The 20,900-nt window shown below is 43.2% G+C and overlaps 1 protein-coding gene and 1 long non-coding RNA gene across 8 annotated transcripts in view; one reads left to right on the top strand and one right to left on the bottom strand.

Moving 5' to 3' along the window:
* Positions 1-20,900, bottom strand: part of PDE4D (phosphodiesterase 4D) — a 1,010,209-nt gene that overhangs the window by 284,711 nt on the left and 704,598 nt on the right. The window lies entirely within an intron of this gene.
* The window catches only part of LOC122924763, a 127,013-nt gene continuing 122,306 nt past the window's right edge, over positions 16,194-20,900 (top strand). The window contains exon 1 of the long non-coding RNA XR_006387430.1: positions 16,194-16,308. This is a non-coding gene — a long non-coding RNA (uncharacterized LOC122924763). The remainder of the gene's footprint in view (positions 16,309-20,900) is intronic.

The following is a 20,900-nucleotide window of genomic DNA, read 5'->3' as shown; positions in this document are numbered from 1 at the left end:
GAAGCTTTGCAATTTTAAGAGTGCTGCATCCCTATTTTTGACTTTTCTGAGCCTGTCAAGTCCTTCTTTTGACCCATTTTACCAAAGGAAATGAAGTTGCCTAATAATTATGCACACCTGATATAGGGTGTTGATGTCATTAGACCACACCCCTTCTCATTACAGAGATGCACATCACCTAATATGCTTAATTGGTAGTAGGCTTTCGAGTCTATACAGCTTGGAGTAAGACAACAAGCATAAAGAGGATGATGTGGTCAAAATACTCATTTGCCTAATAATTCTGCACTCCCTGTATTGACGGCTACCATCATGTGCATCCCACTCCATCTAAATGACCTTCCATTATGAGGAATGCATATGTATATCCCATATGGAATAATGCATGTTTCTGTAAAAAGGGTGCAATAACTGTGGAGGCACCATATAAAGTCACACTTACTAGAAAATCTTCCCATAGTGGAGGATATCTCCATACATATGGCACCTGGGGAGTCATATGGCCTTGTGCACACAGCTCTGCCAGGTGAATTAGCCCTAAAACGGCAACAGTCATATAATGTCTATGAATGCCCCTTAGGCTACTTTCAAATCTGCGTTTCTCCTTTCTACTATTGAGATCCGTCATAAATTCTTAATACCGGAGGAAAACGCTGCCGTTTTGTCCCCATTCATTGTCAATGGGGACAAAACCGAACTGAATGGAGAGCACCCGAATGCATTCCGTTCCGTTTGGTTACAAGCAGTGTTTTTCTGTCCACGATGTGGTGCGGAGCAAGACGGATCCGTCATGACACACAATATAAGTCAATGGTGGCGGATCCGTTTTCTCAGACACAAAAGAAAAAAGGATCCATCACCTATTGACTTGCAATGTTTTTAGAGACGGATCCGTCTTGGCTATTTTAGAGATAATACAATCGGATCTGTTAATAACAGATGCAGTCGTGTAAGATGTGAAAGTAGCCTAATAGTTGTTGGCATCCATACCCCTTGGCTAGTACAAGTTGTACCTGGGTAAAGTATATTCACACATGGCAGATCTGCTACAGAATGCGCATCTGAATGTTGTCTGCAGAACTTCACAGCCACCAAAACGATCCCATTCTGATGTACAGTGTGGAACTGGTTCTCCAACAAATCTGCTGTGTGTGAATCCCCCTACCCGTCAGCCGCAGATCTTCAGAGGAATAACTGCTTTGTCCCAGGAGATATTTAGCAGAGAACGCGTGATTTATCACATTACTCTCTATTTTTAAACTGTAATGCCATGCTGGATATTCTCAACATCAGCATGACAGACAACAGAGAAGGGGCTGTCTCCAGTCATCGGGACTTTGCCAAAATGTTTTATCCACTGATTACAGTTTCATATGGTACAAAAGAGCAAACACAACCTCCCCCCATATTAGGCGTCCCCACGACCGTACAACCCTGAAGAATCCAATTAATGGGCGATTTTTCAGAAAGTTAGAAATTACACAGTAATTCATTGTTCACCCATGGACCTATAAAAATAATCATTTCTCCACAGTAATAAAGTCTCCAAGGCTAATAGCGGGTCAGCAGAAAATCAGAGAGACCTCCTTTAGTATCTCCTGACATACAGTTACCTATTGAGCGCCGGAGGAGAAGGGGGGGGGTCATGTTAAAAATGGGTCTAGCTTTATTAAAAAAATAGATCTATTTTACTTGTGTCATCTTCAACAAGTAACCATTTTGTTTAAGGCCCATTCACACGTCCAGACCCATTCATTTCTATGGGGCCTCACGATGTGAGGCCTGGCTCCGGGAATTCGGACCCGCACTTCCGGGTCCACATTTCCATTCCTGAAAAAAATAGAACATGTCCTATTCTTGTCCGCAATTGCAGACAAGAATAGGCATATTCTATTAGTGCCGGCGATGTGCGGTCCGCAAAATGTGGAACGCACATTGCCGGTGTCTGTGTTTTTGCGGATCCGCAAAACACACTACAGACATGTGAATGGAGCCTAAGGCCTCTTGCACAGAAACGTTTTTTTCTTCTGTTTTCAGTGGATCCGCAAAAAAAAACTGAAGGTACTCCGTATGCCTTCCATTTCCAGTCCGTTCAAAGATAGAACATGTCCTATTATTGTCCGCATAACGGACAAGGATAGGACTGTTCTATCAGGGGCCAGCTGTTCCGTTCAGCAAAAAATGGAATGCACAAGGACGCCATCCATATTTTTTGCGGATCTGTTTTTTGCAGACCGCAAAATACTTAAAAAGCCAAACGGTCGTGTGCAAGAGGCCTAATGCTCAGTCATGCTGAGTAAGGTTTTATTATGACCCAATTAAAATAAAATGAAAAATAAAAAGTTTATTAAAATGCAAAATTTAAAAAAATTAAGATCATAAAAAGGGAGATTTATGTACAAAAAAAAAAATGACATTATATTGTATATGGCTCTCTCTTTCTAACAAAGACATAGCTAGAACCAGCCCTGTACGTCATATGGATCCAGGGATCATTCATTGCTCTGCTTAGTTTATATCCGGCTGGCAGCTCAGGGGGGTGTCCTTTCTGGTATAGTCTTTTCTGCTGGAGCTTTTTGCCTATCACAGCTCGTGGGGGTCCTTTGTGCTGCAGTTCTCTCTATGTAAGTGCCACAGCTTCTAACAGTAGAATCAGCTGGTAGCAGTTGAAGGATGGGACTGAGCATGTGCGTCCACCTCACAAATGTTATCAAGATGGACAGAGGAATATGGAAAAGAACAAAGAAGACAGAAGGCCAGCAAGATAGCAATATTCTTCACAACTGCCTTGAGAAACTATCAATAGTCTATAGACAGATTATAGGGTGGGCAAAAGAAAATGACCTGTGACCTCCATTGTCTTTCCTAGGATGATTAATATATGGACACTCTATGACTGCCTTGCATGGACGGCACATGTGTATTTTATGGAACCTTTTGAAAGACAACTGTGACTATCCTACTAATAATCCTGGAATATACCGTAGCTTCTTATTTTTATTTTTTAATCTAGTGCTCATTTACTTCATGTCAAAAATGTTTACTCTCAGCTAAAAGGAATTGTTATTTATGCCATTCCCTAATATTTTTTATAACATGCTTCTCAACCAGGAGTCATGTTAAATTACAATCCAGCTACAGTATGTAGAACTTGAGGACTAAGTAGCAGCACTTTCAGCGGTCTCCTACAAGGACCACTGAAGTCTGTCGGTTAAACAAGTTACTGTTCCCAGGCCCGTTGATGTGAGACTTCTGATTTCTACCTCATAGACATAACACACATTCCAAAAAGTATTTACAAGGCTTAAAAACATTTCATATCCTTCCCAGAATAGAGAAAAACAAACACTTAACTTGTCCTCTTAAAGTAACCGCCGCTTCGCTACCAAAGAAGTTAGGAATCTTCAACAATTTTTGCTTTATATATATATATATATATATACACACACACACACACACATCGAAAGAAAAAAGCAAATATATGGCAGTTCTAGAGTGAAAAAAAAACACGAATAGCAGAATAGGTGCACGCCTAAAGGGATTAGACCATTGCCCAATATACAAAATGCAGCACTCCTTTGTGGATCCACATGGGTGAATAAACTTTTTGCATTTTCACATTTTTGGAGTGCTGCCTTTTTGCTATTTTATACATAGATATATATATATATATATATATATATATATACACAGTCAGGTCCATAAATATTGGGACATCCACACAATTCTAACATTTTTGGCTCTATGCACCACCACAATGGATTTGAAATTAAACAAACAAGATGTGCTTTAATGGCAGACTTTTTGTGCAGATTTCACCTTTTTCAATGCAAGGGTGAGACCTGTGGCAAAACCGCATCAAATCTGCCTAAAAAAGTAACAGATGCAGTTTTTTTGTGCGGTTTTGGTAATGCACAAAAATCTGTGCAGATTTTCTGTTAGTTAACCTGCACCCGTGTGAAGAACTTGCTCTCCAGCACCAGATCATCTACGTCTCTGACCATGCACCAGTTATGGAAAATATTATTCTTTCCTCTTTGCCCCACAAGGAAATGGACTGGAGACAAAATGAATCACTACGTAATACAAATTATACACATGTCCACACATGGATATGTGTTTTGAGGCTCGCAACCCAGATCAGTGAAACGTACATAAGAGGCATATTCATGGCTATGAGAGCAAGAATAAAAAAGAACAAAAAAAGAACATTGATGCGATAATGATGCAAATAGCCGCCATGGAAGGCATCCCTAAATATTCCCAATCAATTCAAATACAAAGTGAATTTGGCAAAGCTGAGAGAAAAACTCACTATCCCGAATACAAAAGCAGCCAAAGATTTTTGACACTATAAACGCAAACCATTTGCACATGAAAATAATAGAGGGAAGATGATGTCCGCCCTTATCAAAAAAATCTAAGGAAAACAAATCACAACCGCAGTATGAAAATGAAAAAAGGTGTTACCACTTAGAAAATCTGGTCAAAAATGATGGCAAATAGACTTTAAGCAAATATCCTCACCTCAATCAACTTGGAGCAATCTGGTTTTGTCCCTGGTAGAGAAGGTGGGGATATTTCCACCCATCTTGTTCATGTAGTACACTTGGCCACAAAAACTTGCTTCCCTCTTATCCTTCTCGGCTTACATGTTGAGAAGGCCTTTGACAGAGTAAAATTGTCCTTTATGAATCACATTTTGTCTAAATTCGCCCCCCCCCCCCCATGACTATTTTCTCCTTCTACTCTTGTCCATATGTCAAACTGTCCAGTTCATTCGAGATCATAAATGGCCCCCGTCAGGGATGCCCCCTCCCGCCAACCTTATTTATTAGGCTGCTGGTAACATTTCTACAGTGTGTGAGACAAGATAAAGACATCAAGGGTTTCATATTAGACTGCAATGTACTGCAGGTGGTCACCTTTGCAGATGACCTAAGTCTCTATAAGACTGCCCAATTTTGGGTCAATTATCGGGGACACAAATGCTTGTTGTCTAATTGAGCAGCTAAAGAAAATCCTTGTTCATCGACTGAATGCCATCTTTCATCAGGTTGAAAGATGCCTGATAATTGGCGGCACATCTTTCTGTGTAATCAGGGATGTGCAGCCGATCATCTATCATCTATAGAAGAGAATGAGAGAGGAATGACTGCAGCAGCGATCATTCCTCTCTCATTCAAAGCTTGCATTGGCCTGTGTAATCAGACCAGTACAAAAGTGCGTCGATGAATGATTATCATCTATCAGTGCTCGTACTACCTAAAGATCAGGCGGTGTAATTCCACCCTTACTGTTCTTAATCACCAACCTCCAACAGAGCTTACCGAGATTAACAGCACTAATAAACCAATTTGGTGTTGTCTCTAACTTTAAAGTCAACTTAAAAGGGAATACCAAGATTTTTGAACTGATGACCTACTATCCTCTGGATAGGTCATCAGTATCTGATCAGTTGGAGTCTTACAACCGGGACCCCCGATGATCAGCTGTTTGAGAAGACACTGACGCTCGCAGTACATTGCTCCTTGTGCTGGCTCTGTACTGGGGGTCTTATTAACATGGGGGGGGGGGGGGGGTCGGATCTGAGGTCTGATTGGGGGTGTTATTAACATGGGTCTGATCTAAAGTCTGATTAGGGTCTTACAAACACTGGGGATCAGATCTTAGATCTGTTTGGGGGTTTCATTAACCACTTAAGGACCACAGGTTTATACCCCCCTAGTGACCAGGCCCTTTTTTACAAATCGGCACTCCACAACTTTAGCGGTTTATTGCTCGGTCATGCAACTTACCACCCAAATGAATTTTACCTCCTTTTCTTCTCACTAATAGAGCTTTCATTTGGTGGTATTTTATTGCCGCTGACATTTTTACTTTTTTTGTTATTAATCTAAATTTAACTATTTTTTTGCAAAAAAATGACATTTTTCACTTTCAGCTGTAAAATTTTGCAAAAAAAACGACATCCATATATACATTTTTCGCCAAATTTATTGTTCTACATGTCTTTGATAAAAAAAAAATGTTTGGGCAAAAAAAAAATGGTTTGGGTAAAAGTTATAGCATTTACAAACTATGGTACAAAAATGTGAATTTCCGCTTTTTGAAGCAGCTCTGACTTTCTGAGCACCTGTCATGATTCCTGAGGTTCTACAATGCCCAAACAGTAGAAAACCCCCACAAATGACCCCATTTCGGAAAGTAGACACCCTAAGGTATTCGCTGATGGGCATAGTGAGTTCATAGAACTTTTTATTTTTGTCACAAGTTAGCGGAAAATGATGATGATTTTATTTTTTTTATTTTTTCTTACAAAGTCTCATATTCCACTAACTTGCGACAAAAAATAAAAAATTCTAAAAACTTGCCATGCCCCTCACGGAATACCTTGGGGTGTCTTCTTTCCAAAATGGGGTCACTTGTGGGGTAGTTATACTGCCCTGGCAATTTAGGGGCCCAAATGTGTGAGAAGAACTTTGCAATCAAAATGTGTAAAAAATGACCGGTGAAATCCGAAAGGTGCACTTTGGAATATGTGCCCCTTTGCCCACCTTGGCAGCAAAAAAGTGTGACACATCTGGTATCGCCGTACTCAGGAGAAGTTGGGGAATGTGTTTTGGGGTGTCATTTTACATATACCCATGCTGGGTGAGAAAAATATCTTGGTCAAATGCCAACTTTGTATAAAAAAATGGGAAAAGTTGTCTTTTGCCAAGATATTTCTCTCACCCAGCATGGGTATATGTAAAATGACACCCCAAAACACATTCCCCAACTTCTCCTGAGTACGGCGATACCAGATGTGTCACACTTTTTTGCTGCCAAGGTGGGCAAAGGGGCACATATTCCAAAGTGCACCTTTCAGATTTTGCAGGCCATTTTTTACACATTTTGATTGCAAGGTACTTCTCACACATTTGGGCCCCTAAATTGCCAGGGCAGTATAACTACGCCACAAGTGACCCCATTTTGGAAAGAAGACACCCCAAGGTATTCCGTGAGGGGCATGGCGAGTTCCTAGAATTTTTTATTTTTTGTCACAAGTTAGCGGAAAATGATGATTTTTTTTTTTTTTCTCTTTTTTCCTTACAAAGTCTCATATTCCACTAACTTGCGACAAAAAATAAAAAATTCTAGGAACTCGCCATGCCCCTCACGGAATACCTTGGGGTGTCTTCTTTCCAAAATGGGGTCACTTGTGGCGTAGTTATACTGCCCTGGCAATTTAGGGGCCCAAATGTGTGAGAAGTACCTTGCAATCAAAATGTGTAAAAAAATGACCGGTGAAATCCGAAAGGTGCACTTTGGAATATGTGCCCCTTTGCCCACCTTGGCATCAAAAAAGTGTCACACATCTGGTATCGCCGTACTCAGGAGAAGTTGGGGAATGTGTTTTGGGGTGTCATTTTACATATACCCATGCTGGGTGAGAGAAATATCTTGGCAAAAGACAACTTTTCCCATTTTTTTATACAAATTTGGCATTTGACCAAGATATTTTTCTCACCCAGCATGGGTATATGTAAAATGACACCCCAAAACACATTCCCCAACTTCTCCTGAGTACGGCGATACCACATGTGTCACACTTTTTTGCTGCCAAGGTGGGCAAAGGGGCACATATTCCAAAGTGCACCTTTCAGATTTTGCAGGGCATTTTTTACAGATTTTGATTGCAAAGTACTTCTCACACATTTGGGCCCCTAAATTGCCAGGGCAGTATAACTACGCCACAAGTGACCCCATTTTGGAAAGAAGACACCCCAAGGTATTCTGTGAGGGGCATGGCGAGTTCCTAGAATTTTTTATTTTTTGTCGCAAGTTAGTGGAATATGAGACTTTGTAAGGAAAAAAGAAAAAAAAAGAAAAATCATCATTTTCCGCTAACTTGTGACAAAAAATAAAACATTCTAGGAACTCGCCGTGCCCCTCACGGAATACCTTGGGGTGTCTTCTTTCCAAAATGGGGTCACTTGTGGCGTAGTTATACTGCCCTGGCAATTTAGGGGCCCAAATGTGTAAGAAGTACCTTGCAATCAAAATGTGTAAAAAATGGCCGGGGAAATCCGAAAGGTGCACTTTGGAATATGTGCCCCTTTGCCCACCTTGGCTGCAAAAAAGTGTCACACATCTGGTATCGCCGTACTCAGGAGAAGTTGGGGAATGTGTTTTGGGGTGTCATTTTACATATACCCATGCTGGATGAGAGAAATATCTTGGCAAAAGACAACTTTTCCCATTTTTTTATACAAAGTTGGCATTTGACCAAGATATTTCTCACCCAGCATGGGTATATGTAAAATGACACCCCAAAACACATTCCCCAACTTCTCCTGAGTACGGCGATACCACATGTGTGACACTTTTTTGCAGCCTAGATGCGCAAAGGGGCCCAAATTCCTTTTAGGAGGGCATTTTTAGACATTTGGATCCCAGACTTCTTCTCACACTTTCGGGCCCCTAAAAAGCCAGGGCAGTATAAATACCCCACATGTGACCCCACTTTGGAAAGAAGACACCCCAAGGTATTCAATGAGGGGCCTGGCAAGTTCCTAGAATTTTTTTTTTTTTTGCATAAGTTAGCGGATATTGATTTTTTTTTGTTTTTTTCTCACAAAGTCTCACTTTCCGCTAACTTAGGACAAAAATTTCAATCTTTCATGGACTCAATTCGCCCCTCACGGAATACCTTGGGGTGTCTTCTTTCCGAAATGGGGTCACATTTGGGGTATTTATACTGCCCTGGCTTTTTAGGGGCCCTAAAGCGTGAGAAGAAGTCTGGAAAATAAATGTCTAAAAATGTTTACGCATTTGGATTCCGTGAGGGGGTATGGCGAGTTCATGTGAGATTTTATTTTTTGACACAAGTTAGTGGAATATGAGACTTAGTAAGAAAAAACAAAAACAAACAAAAAATTTCCGCTAACTTGTGCCAAAAAAAATGTCTGAATGGAGCCTTACCAGGGGGGGGGGGGTGATCAATGACAGGGGGGTGATCAATGACAGGGGGGTGATCACCCATATAGACTCCCTGATCACCCCCCTGTCATTGATCACCCCCCCTGTAAGGCTCCATTCAGACATCCGCATGATTTTTTACGGATCCATGGATACATGGATCGGATCCACAGAACGCATGCGGACGTCTGAATGGAGCCTTACAGGGGGGTTATCAATGACAGGGGGTGATCAGGGTAATCACCCCCCTGTCACTGATCACCCCCCCTGTAAGGCTCCATTCAGACATCCGCATGATTTTTTACGGATCCATGGATACATGTATCGGATCCACAAAACGCATGCGGACGTCTGAATGGAGCCTTACAGGGGGGTTATCAATGACAGGGGGTGATCAGGGTAATCACCCCCCTGTCACTGATCACCCCCCCTGTAAGGCTCCATTCAGACATCCGCATGATTTTTTACGGATCCATGGATACATGTATCGGATCCACAAAACGCATGCGGACGTCTGAATGGAGCCTTACAGGGGGGTTATCAATGACAGGGGGTGATCAGGGTGATCACCCCCCTGTCACTGATCACCCCCCCTGTAAGGCTCCATTCAGACATCCGCATGATTTTTTACGGATCCATGGATCGGATCCACAAAACGCATGCGGACGTCTGAATGGAGCCTTACAGGGGGGTTATCAATGACAGGGGGTGATCAGGGTAATCAGGGTGATCACCCCCCTGTCACTGATCACCCCCCCTGTAAGGCTCCATTCAGACATCCGCATGATTTTTTACGGATCCATGGATACATGTATCGGATCCACAAAACGCATGCGGACGTCTGAATGGAGCCTTACAGGGGGGTTATCAATGACAGGGGGTGATCAGGGTAATCAGGGTGATCACCCCCCTGTCACTGATCACCCCCCCTGTAAGGCTCCATTCAGACATCCGCATGATTTTTTACGGATCCATGGATACATGGATCGGATCCACAAAACGCATGCGGACGTCTGAATGGAGCCTTACAGGGGGGTTATCAATGACAGGGGTGATCAGGGTAATCAGGGTGATCACCCCCCTGTCACTGATCACCCCCCCCTGTAAGGCTCCATTCAGACATCCGCATGATTTTTTACGGATCCATGGATACATGGATCGGATCCACAAAACGCATGCTGACGTCTGAATGGAGGCTTACAGGGGGGTTATCAATGACAGGGGGGTGATCAGGGAGTGTATATGGGTGATCACCCGCCTGTCATTGATCACCCCCTGTAAGGCTCCATTCAGACGTCCGCATGTGTTTTGCGGATCCGATCCATGTATCCGTAAAAATCATGCGGACGTCTGAATGGAGCCTTACAGGGGAGTGATCAATGACAGGGGGGTGATCAATGACAGGGGGTGATCAGGGAGTGTATATGGGTGATCACCCGCCTGTCATTGATCACCCCCCTGTAAGGCTCCATTCAGACGTCCGTATGATTTTTTACGGATCCATGGATACATGGATCGGATCCACAAAACGCATGCGGACGTCTGAATGGAGCCTTACAGGGGGGTTATCAATGACAGGGGGGTGATCAGGGAGTGTATATGGGTGATCACCCGCCTGTCATTGATCACCCCCCTGTAAGGCTCCATTCAGACGTCCGTATGCTTTTTGCGGATCCGATCCATGTATCCGTGGATCCGTAAAAATCATACGGACGTCTGAACGGAGCCTGACAGGGGGGTGATCAATGACAGGGCGGTGATCAATGACAGGGGGGTGATCAGGGAGTTTATATGGGGTGATCATGGGTGATCAGGGGTTTATAAGGGGTTAATAAGTGACGGGGGGGTGTAGTGTAGTGTAGTGTGGTGTTTGGTGCGACTGTACTGACCTACCTGAGTCCTCTGGTGGTCGATCCTAACAAAAGGGACCACCAGAGGACCAGGTAGGAGGTATATTAGACGCTGTTATGAAAACAGCGTCTAATATACCTGTTAGGGGTTAAAAAATTCGGATCTCCAGCCTGCCAGCGAGCGATCGCCGCTGGCAGGCTGGAGATCCACTCTCTTACCTTCCGTTCCTGTGAGCGCGCGCGCCTGTGTGCGCGCGTTCACAGGAAATCTCGGCTCACGCGAGATGACGCCAATCGGCGTTAGCGTAGCCTGGGAGCGCCGCGGAGATGACGCCTTTCGGCGTTAGCGTGGCGCCAAGTGGTTAACATTGAGGGTCTAATCTGAGGCATTTTGGAGGGTATGAGCTGAGGTATAAGTAACATTGGCGGGTCTGAGGCCTGATCAAAAATATTTTTTTCTTATTTTCCTGCTCTGACACCTAGGTGCATCTTATGGGCAGGTGGGTCTTATAGGGCGATAAATACGGTAGTCTGGTCCTATCGAAGTTGTGAAGGGATAGGCATCAGCTTTAACACCAGTGTGATCTTCTGCAGAAACAAACTTCTATTACTACAAAAAGTCCCAGCTCAGATAACAAGTACTTGAATAATGTTACTGACTTCAGCGATTAGACCTAATGACTACATAAAATGTCAGGGACCTTATCTGAGTCACCTGAGTTTGGCATTTAGTGTGCCTGCCGAATGCAATGTTCCTCAGTGGTCTCGCTGTGTTAGAGTCACATTCTTCTGTAACTATTTTTAGGGGTCGGGGCAGTCTGTCATGGGACTCCAAGTAAACAGGTCACCCATGTCACAACAACAGGCCTTAAAATAAATTGTGGCTGAACGCTTCATGTCACATTGTATGGCAGCAGCGCCATGGACTGCAGTTTATGATTCTTCCTTGCAAAATGAATACTATGTCATTTCTCCTATTTTATCCCATAAATAAAAGCTATGGATTTTTCAATAATTTTTAACTAAACTAAAATAAAGAAGCAATTTATTAGTCTTAACAGAAAATTATTAACAGTGTTTCCATGGTTACAGAATCTGGAACATATCACCCACAGAATTCTATGGACCATCCAGTGGCGTACCAAGGGGGGGGGGCGGCCCGCCCCGGGTGCCACTCACAAGGGGAGTGCCATGACGGAGTCACCCCTCCATCCACTGCTGCACCGCGACGCGACTCCGCCAGGCGCCGGCTTCTGTGGAAGGATTATTGCGGCGGCGCGCAACATGACGTCACGACGCTGACGCCGCGCCGTCTTCACGGATCTTTTAAAGAAGCGGAAGGATCCATTACCAGCGGTCGGACGGAGCCTAAGGCATCATCAAAATGTGAGTAAATAATTGTGTAATTAAGGGGTGTGTGTGTGCGTAATTAAGTGGGGGTTTGTAATTAAGGGGGGGTGTAATTAAGGGATGTGTGTGTGTGTGTAATTAAGGGAGGGGTAAGGTGGGGAGGGAGGGGGTGTAATTAAGGGGGGGAGTGTGTAATTAAGGGGGGGGGTGTAATTAAGGGAGGGGGTGTAATTAAGGTGGGAGAGAGGGGGTGTAATTAAGGGGGGGTGTAATTAAGGGAGGAGGTGTAATTAAGGGGAGAAGAGAGGGGGTGTAATTAAGGGGGTGTGTGTGTAATTAAGGGGGGGTGTAATTAAGGTGGGGAGGGAGGGGTGTAATTAAGGGGGGGGTGTTATTAAGGGAGGGGGTGTAATTAAGGTGGGGAGGGAGGGGGTGTAATTTGTAATAAATATTTTTGAAAACATTGAAAAAAGTTTGTGCATGTTTTCTTAACTTTCTTGGGGGGAAGGGGGGGTGCCAAACAAAGGGTTCGCCCCGGGTGCCAAATGCTCTAGGTACGCCCCTGGGACCATCGCACAGTTTTTTTCCCCCCTCATTGATTACTTAAAGGGGTTTTCTGGGATTTATATATTGATGGCCTATCCTCAGGATAGGTGATCAATTTGAGATTGTGGGTAAAGTAAATCCCAGCGAGTGCTTATAATGATCTTTAAGGCTTTATTGCTTCATATTATATCCAATTCATACATGGGCGTCCATGTATGAATTGGATATAATATGAAGCATTAAAGCCTTGAAGATCATTATAAGCACTCGCTGGGATTTACTTTACTCACGTTGTGGTCTTGTGTCCTCCCCGTGCAGGTGCGTTCTGGGTTCATGTGCCGGCTATTCTTTGGATTGCATCAATATGAGATCGGCAGAGGACCAACTCCTGGGACTTTCGCCAATCAGCCTTATGAAGAGGGGGGGGGGGAGAGCTCTATGAGCACTTCGACCTCCTTCCAGACCATGTGATGTCACGCTCATTGGTCATCTGGTCTAGGCGCAGCTCGCTGGGATACCAAGCACAGCAGCTATCAGATGTACGGCACTGTGCATGGTAAGTTGTGAAGAGGCTGCGGCGTGCACCGGAGCTGCGAAAGAGCGGTGGCTTTCTCAAACAGCTGATTGGTGGAGTTAATGGAAGTCAGACTCCCGTTGATCTCATATTGATGACCTATCCTGAGGATTGAGGAAAAATAGTGGCAAGCTCCTAAAGACAAGTCATCAAAATTAAATTGGTGGGGATCCGACCCTTGGCACCTCCATCAGTCAGCTGACTCAAGGGGCTGCTGCGCTCGAGAAAGAAACTCATGTCCTTCACCAGGCACAGTTTCATACTTTTAGCTGTGTCTGTGCTTAGCGTTACAATTCCCTACAGCTTTATCCCATTCAAGATTGTCAACTGCCTTGAATGCTTTCCACTTGTGAATAATCTTTTTCACTGTAGAATTATGGACTTCAAATTGTTTAGACATGGCCTCAAAACCGTTCCCATATTGATGGGCAGCAACAATTTATTCTTTGAGATCATTGCTCATGTTTTTCCTCCTTGACATTGTGCTAAAACATGCATGACTGCTCCAGACCAGCAAACTGCCAAAACTTCTGCTTTCATAGAGGTGGCCACTCTTGCTGATGATAAGTTAATCAATGGTATTTGATGAGCAGATCCTGGCTGGTACTTACTCTTACTTCCGATGGAAGCAGTAAGGGTGTACTTAATTTTTCACACACAGCTTCTGCCTTTTGGCTTGGTTTTTGTCAGATAACGACGTGGTGTAATTTGTCATGTTTTGTTCATCTGAGGTTGTAGTTACCTGTTTTTTTTATTATTTTTTATTATTATGTCCTGATACGTTAAACCATAGAATTGAAAGAGGGCGTACTTTGTGTTTTTCATGTCTGTATAGATCAAGCAACATACAAAAAGCTCAATGAGAAGGAAAGAATAGGCAGATAATGGGAAAAGCTGAACAAGACTGATTTACGACATGTCAATGGTGCATTGTTTATTTACCGTATAGTATATGCTGGAAAATACACCCCACATAGATGCTGCCATGCCCATGGACTATAATGGCCCGATACAGGCTAAAAGGTTGTCCTGACATACATTTGACTAGTTTACGTATAGATCCCACCGCCTCAACTGTATTAAAAAAACACAGTCACCCGCACGCTTCAGTAGAACTATATACACAAAAAAGTGCATTAAGTGGTATACTCTTTTCTAGTGGCAGTCAAATGCACAAACCATATAGGCATGTAGTTACTGTCCAAACAGTCTCAATCCTGGTGAAAATTTGGCCTAATACAAACATGTAAAGTGGTGGCATCAGGAGCCTTCAAATAACTATCCAAAAGACCCGCATGTAATGTATAAACTGCCTTCATTTATACGATCCAACATATTTAATATATCTTTACATCAAAACCATTCACTTTCATGAGGTTGTCACAGCACTTTACAGGACAGGTCATAAGTATCTGATCAATAGAGGTTCAACCAAAGATCGCAAGCACAAGTACCCTGTTCTCCGGTCTAACATGTGCACTGCCGCTCCATTCATTCTCTGTGGGACTGCTGGAGATTGCTAAGAGTTTTATTCAATGATCTCCGGCAATCCAATTGAGAACGAAGGGATTGGTGAGCATGTTGCAAATTCAGCTCCATTGAGATGGGGAAATGCGACCCCCATTCTCAGGATCAGTAAGAGCTCCCCACTAATCAGATAGTTATCCTGTGGATAAGGGATAGCTTTTAAACTTGGCACAACCCCTTTAATTAATCAAGTAGCCCAATTGTAATTGTTCAAGTCTTATGCTGACACACAGTCAAAAGGACCTCACAAGCATTAGAATGTGGGCTGATCTGTATTGTGTATGAGCAAATTAAAGGGATTATACAGAATTAGAAAAACATGTCTTCTTTCTATTAGAAACAGCACCGCACCTCTCCATTGGTTGCATTGAGTATTGCAACTTACAGTAGCTGTATTTAAGTGAATGGTGCTTATGTAGCCATTTCTGGAAAGAAAATGGCCATGACATACTTGATCTACAGGGGACAGGTCAGATCTACCATCAGCCATCTTATGGTTGCCTGCCTAAGCTCTTAAATTGTTCTAAAGTGTCTAGACAAGGTATAGAAAGAATCATGGGAATGTAACTAGATCATGTTTTCAGGTCACCAAACTCTCTACAAGAATCCACTAAACAAAAAGTTGACACTAAAACTACACAAACCATGTACCGTAAGAAGGGAAAGAAATCTAAAATGCTGGATATCAGCTTCTGGGCCAAATCCTGATTGATGGAAACCCCAATCTTGCCAAATCAGTGCATGGAGTTGATCACAATTTGTGTTTTGTTTGTCCAACAGCTTTTTGAGGATTGACCACAGGTTCGCAAAAGGATTGAGATCTGGGGAGTTTCCTGGCGATGGATCCAAAATTTCAATGTTTTGCTCACCAAGGCACTTAGGTATCACTTTTGCCTTGTGACATGGCTCCCCATCAGACTGGAAAAACCATTGTTTATCACCAATTGCTCCTGAATGGTTGGGAGAAGTTACTCTTGGAAGATGTTTTGATCTCTTTTATTCACGGCAGTGTTTTTAGACAAAATTAGCCCACTACCTAGGGGGAGATGCTACTCCACACATGAATGGTCTCAGGATGCTTTACAGTTGGCAGGACTCATGGTAGTGCTCATATGTTCTTCTCTGGACAATCATTTTTCCAGATGTCCTCAGCAGTTTAAAGGGTCTTTATCAGAGAAAATAACTTTACCCCAGTCCTGTCAAGTCCAATTCCTGTACTTCCCGCAGAAAGTCAGTCTGTCCTTGTTTTTCTTGGAGAGAAGTGGCTTCTTTGCTGCCCATGACATCAGGCCATCCTCCAAAATACTTCTCACTGTATGTGCAGATGCCCTTACAAGTGCCTACAGCCATTCCTGAGCAGGCTTTGCAACGGTGGTGACCCGGTCTCGTAGCTGAATAATCTTTAGGTGACAGTCCGTGTGCGTGTGTGTCCCACCCTACAATCAGCATGACAGAGTGCTATCAGCTGCCTTGTCCTCATTAACACTTTCTCCCGAGGTAAGCAGATCACAGTAATGATGGTAGCAGGTCATTTTGTGGCAAGGCTGGAATGCAATGGGTCATGTTTTTTGTGTGAATTTCTAAGGCAAGGAATGACTTTGCAGTTAACTGCAGTTCATCTGAACTCAAACTGCCACCATAGCAACTGAAGCCGCAAACTCTGTGAAAACCAAAATTTTTGTCACTCTGAAAACTTTTGGCCTTGACAGTACATGCTACTCTTGTGTTCTTAAAGGGGACCTGCCACCTCTCCTAACTTGTCTGTTTTAGTAATTACTTGTATTCCCCATGCAATAACAAATACAGAACATGTTCTCTTATGACTCTATGTGGTGTCATTCATCTATTATTACTACTAGAAGTTTATGAAAAAGTTGCCAGCAGTCTACACCTGGTTGTGACCACTTGGGAGTGTGTCTCTACATAATATGACACTCACATCACTGTTAGGATTGTGTCAGACTGTGCAGGGACACCCCCAACTGGTCACACCCAGATGGACCTTTATTGCAGACTGCTGACAACCCATTCTTAAGCTTCTAGTACAAATAATAGAGGAACGGTATAACGGTCATAAGAACTACTGCTCCAGAATTATTATTATTAGACGGGGAATGCAAGTAGATACTAAAACAGTGTACTTGGAAAGAGTAAACAGATGGCTCACTGTAAATGATCACGCTAGGTGCTCTGGACGAAAAGGGCCACCCCTTGCTCTGGTTGGGTAAATTGATAGGTGATTTGGACCGGCACTCAAAACACCCAGAGGAATGTGGATCCAAACTAGTTTATTCAGATACAATGAAATAAAATAAATCAAATATATATAACAGAAATACAATATTATCGATTATCCATTGTAGTCGATTTTTTATAATCGATATCCATCGATAATATTGTATTTCTGTTATATATATTCAATTTATTTTATTTCATTGTATCTGAATAAACTAGTTTGGATCCACATTCCTCTGGGTGTTTTGAGTGCCACTCCAGATACTAAAACAGACTGGTCAGGAGAGGTGACAGGGTTAATCTCTGGAAAAACAATGGCTCATTGTCATCAATATGTGATTGTTTGGGAACAACCCCTTGCGACTCCCACAGATCATAGTAGTGGTGAAAGCATACAAGATCTGTATCAGGATCTCTCATCTATTGTGTGTCCCCATATTAACATTGCAGTCCCCATATGTGACATATCAGCCTTAAAGGGGTTCTCCGGGAATTAAGAAAATGAAAATACTTAAATTTTACTTTTTTATAAATATATTCACAAATACATTACATTATTTATAATTGCTCGTTTTGTCTGGGAAGCAATCATCAGGGGAAACAAAATAGCCGCTGTCCCATCAGTGCCCACAAAACCTGTCCTGATCACACATGTTTCTTTACAACACATAGGTAAAGAGCTGCCTCATCCTTGTCTCTACTTGTCAGGGAATATGATCCTGAATACAGATAAGAACTTTAGCTGAATCTCTGGGGAATTTAGTTCATGAGGAGACATGAATAATGTGGGCCACATCCCCATCCTCCTCTCATGTCTCCTCATCTTCCCATTCCCACAGATATTCATCGGTAGTCAGGATCATGATTCCTGACAAGAAGAGCAGAGAGGAGGATGAGGCAGCACTATGGCTCATTGTGGTGAAGTAACTTATCCTCCTGTGTGATTAGGACAGGTTTTGTGTGTACTGATAGGACGGCGGCCATTTTATTTCTCCTAGTGATTTCTCCCTAGACAAAACAAGCCATTCTAAGTAATAAAAGGTATTTGTGAATATATTTATTATAAAATAATATTTAAGTATTTCCCTTTTTTTTTATTCCTGGAGAAACCTTTTAAGGACCCGTCAGACCACATGACTTGGCGCTACATCCTCTACAGCTATTACCATGGGCAGCAGTGCTTTACGGGGGCTGAGCTGCATGGACTAGCTATTGTGCCAGAATAATCATTGAAGGACCCCTGGACCTTTCATACTGCTGATTGGTGGGGTTCTGGGGGTCTAATATCCCCACCAAGTGCAATGGGCGCCTCCCCCTAGGGCCCTCTATATATAAAAGGTCCCAGGTATAGAAAATGCCTAGTGGTATAGTGCGGCATAAAATGTCTCTTTATGTGTGTCAAGGTGCTCCTACCTGGATACGGCTGGACCCCAGGTTTTGGCTCAGAAGCAATAAATAGGGGAAATAATTGAGGGATAAAATAATAACTGGAGTCCAAACCTTGAGATGAAGTTCAATGATAGCCTTACTTTGCATAAACGTTCTTCAAAACTATTTACAGGCTTTGTCTTGGTTCCAGCAGGCTTTAGCATGAAACTGGCAGGCAAACTTCACTCTGCTATATCTGTTTCTCTCTGACTCTGCTGTACTGACAGGCTGGCTGTATAACTCAGCTTCTTCTGTATGCTGCACTTCACTTTGTAGTCTGACTCTAGGTTATGCCAGGGAAGTTTTAAAGAATATAGAATTTAACGTGCTTAAATTTTAAAACGATACCTTTATTTATTCAACTGGGTTATAGAGCAAAAAGAGGTTTGCTCCAAGTGATATCTCGACTTTGATAAATACATTGGGACAAAGACTCCTCTTATAGAAAGGGAATAGATTCTTACATATGGTCAATAAAGTACCGACTTGGTAAAAAAGAATGGGGGTGGTGGGTAGATGGATGGGAAAAGGCTCTTTCCCTAGATGACCCTCAAGATCTAAGATCCTGTGCCCAGGGTTGTCCCCTGATGGTGGAGACACCCTGTCCCCGTACCTAAGTCTCTTTATTGCCCTAAAAAGGCCCTACTAAAGAACCTGGATTGAAAGCAAATACATCCAGGGAAAACAAAAAAATACATATACAGATGGAATCATGTATAAACAATAATACAACCCCAATGCGTTTTAGCTGCAGATGGCAGCTCATCAGGAGGTGATGTGAACGTAGGGAACAACAAAATAAACAGATAAAGTAAAATGATACTTGGTTCCTATATATATATATATATATATATATATATATAACCTGTTAGGTTCTAATAGCGATGATGAGCAACCTCTGTCAAGGGAGACATTACCGATCAGAGGGGGGCCCTTGGAGAAGATGCATCCAGGGTATAGGAGGCTGCCAGGGAACTTTCCTCCTGGCTCTTGAGGCTTTAAGCTTTGGCCTCCAGGTCCAGCAGAGCTTAAGGTGTTCTGGCTAGGGTGGGCGCATCCAGCAGAGAAGTGCCCCTGCACACATTTCCTCTAGCAGGGTTAAACTAGACTGAGGCTAACTGGTCCCCACCCTTCCTGCAGGATGTAGGGCTCGCCCACTTTTCTCCAAAGGGGGGTTAGAACGGAATGGTAAGTTCCATTCTATCTACATACACCTCTGCCTGCCGGTGAACTAGGAAAATTACATATGAACAGTTACATAACCTTAGAAATGCACAGTGTATAAGACCTGAAATAAATGCATTAGATGACATGAGGTTAGACCAATAAAAACAGTAGCAACACCACTCTGGGGTGTTACACAAGCACACAATGCTAGACCATCAAATTTTTTTTCCACAAAACCCCTTTACTGCTACATAATTAGAATAAGGTTAGGGCTGCAAGTGGACGCTGGTCGCATGACACCTGTAGAAATGCATGGTATCGCAGCGGCAGTCGCAAGAAATCCACACGTCTGAATTTCTTGAGACTGCTGTGGCGATCCCATGCATTTCTATGGGATTACTGCTACCCAGCGATCCTTTCCTTGATCACTGTCGCAGTGTAGCCCTAGCCTAAGTACTCTTTTACACAAGCAGGTGCCTTGCGGGTAATCTGCTACGTGAAAGAGAGCTAAGCCCCGTTCCGGACAGCAGAGACACGTGGCATTAACATGATTGATAATGCTCCGTGCCTCTCTGTGATCTTTTTACTACAAAATCAGGATGGAGTAGGAGGAGGAGGAGAAGAGGCAGGTCTGCATGCAATCCGTGGCGGTAACACCAAATCCACACAGGTGCCACGGGTTACATGCTTGACGGCCGTCAGAAGGTTCACCCAGTGGGCGGTAAAAGTTATGTACCTTCCCTGCCCATGTTTGATAGACCACGTGTCTGTGGTCAGATGTATCTAGGCATCGACATTGTGTGCGAGAGATATATTCAATTGCCGCTGAACATGGCCATATAGCTCTGGGCTGCCCTTCTGGGAGAAATATTTCCTTCCGGGGGACCTTTTATTGCGGTGTGCCAATGGCCACAAATTTTAAAGGCCTCCGAGTCCACCAGTTTATATGGCAGTAGTTGGCGGGCTAGCAGTTTCGACAAGCCAGCGGTCAGCCGTTGGGCAAGAGGGTTATCCGGCATCATCAACTAACGGTAAGCACAGTTTTAATAGGGGGGATGCAGTGGACATAACACTGTTATTAGGTTAATAGGGTGAATCGGCGTGAAAGACTCCCTTTAAGGCAGTCGTCCCTAGGTGAGTGTTGGGCTTACCGCGACTTATGTGTTGACAGCACAGGCTGCATATGGCAACACAATTGTCAGCAGCTGACACGTTAAAAAAATCCCACACTGCAGAGCCATGTGCCGACATCCTGGGAG

This window comes from Bufo gargarizans, chromosome 1 (genome assembly GCF_014858855.1).
Source record: "Bufo gargarizans isolate SCDJY-AF-19 chromosome 1, ASM1485885v1, whole genome shotgun sequence".
In the NCBI taxonomy this organism is placed as follows: domain Eukaryota; kingdom Metazoa; phylum Chordata; class Amphibia; order Anura; family Bufonidae; genus Bufo; species Bufo gargarizans.
This window is presented reverse-complemented; position numbering and strand designations above follow the sequence as displayed.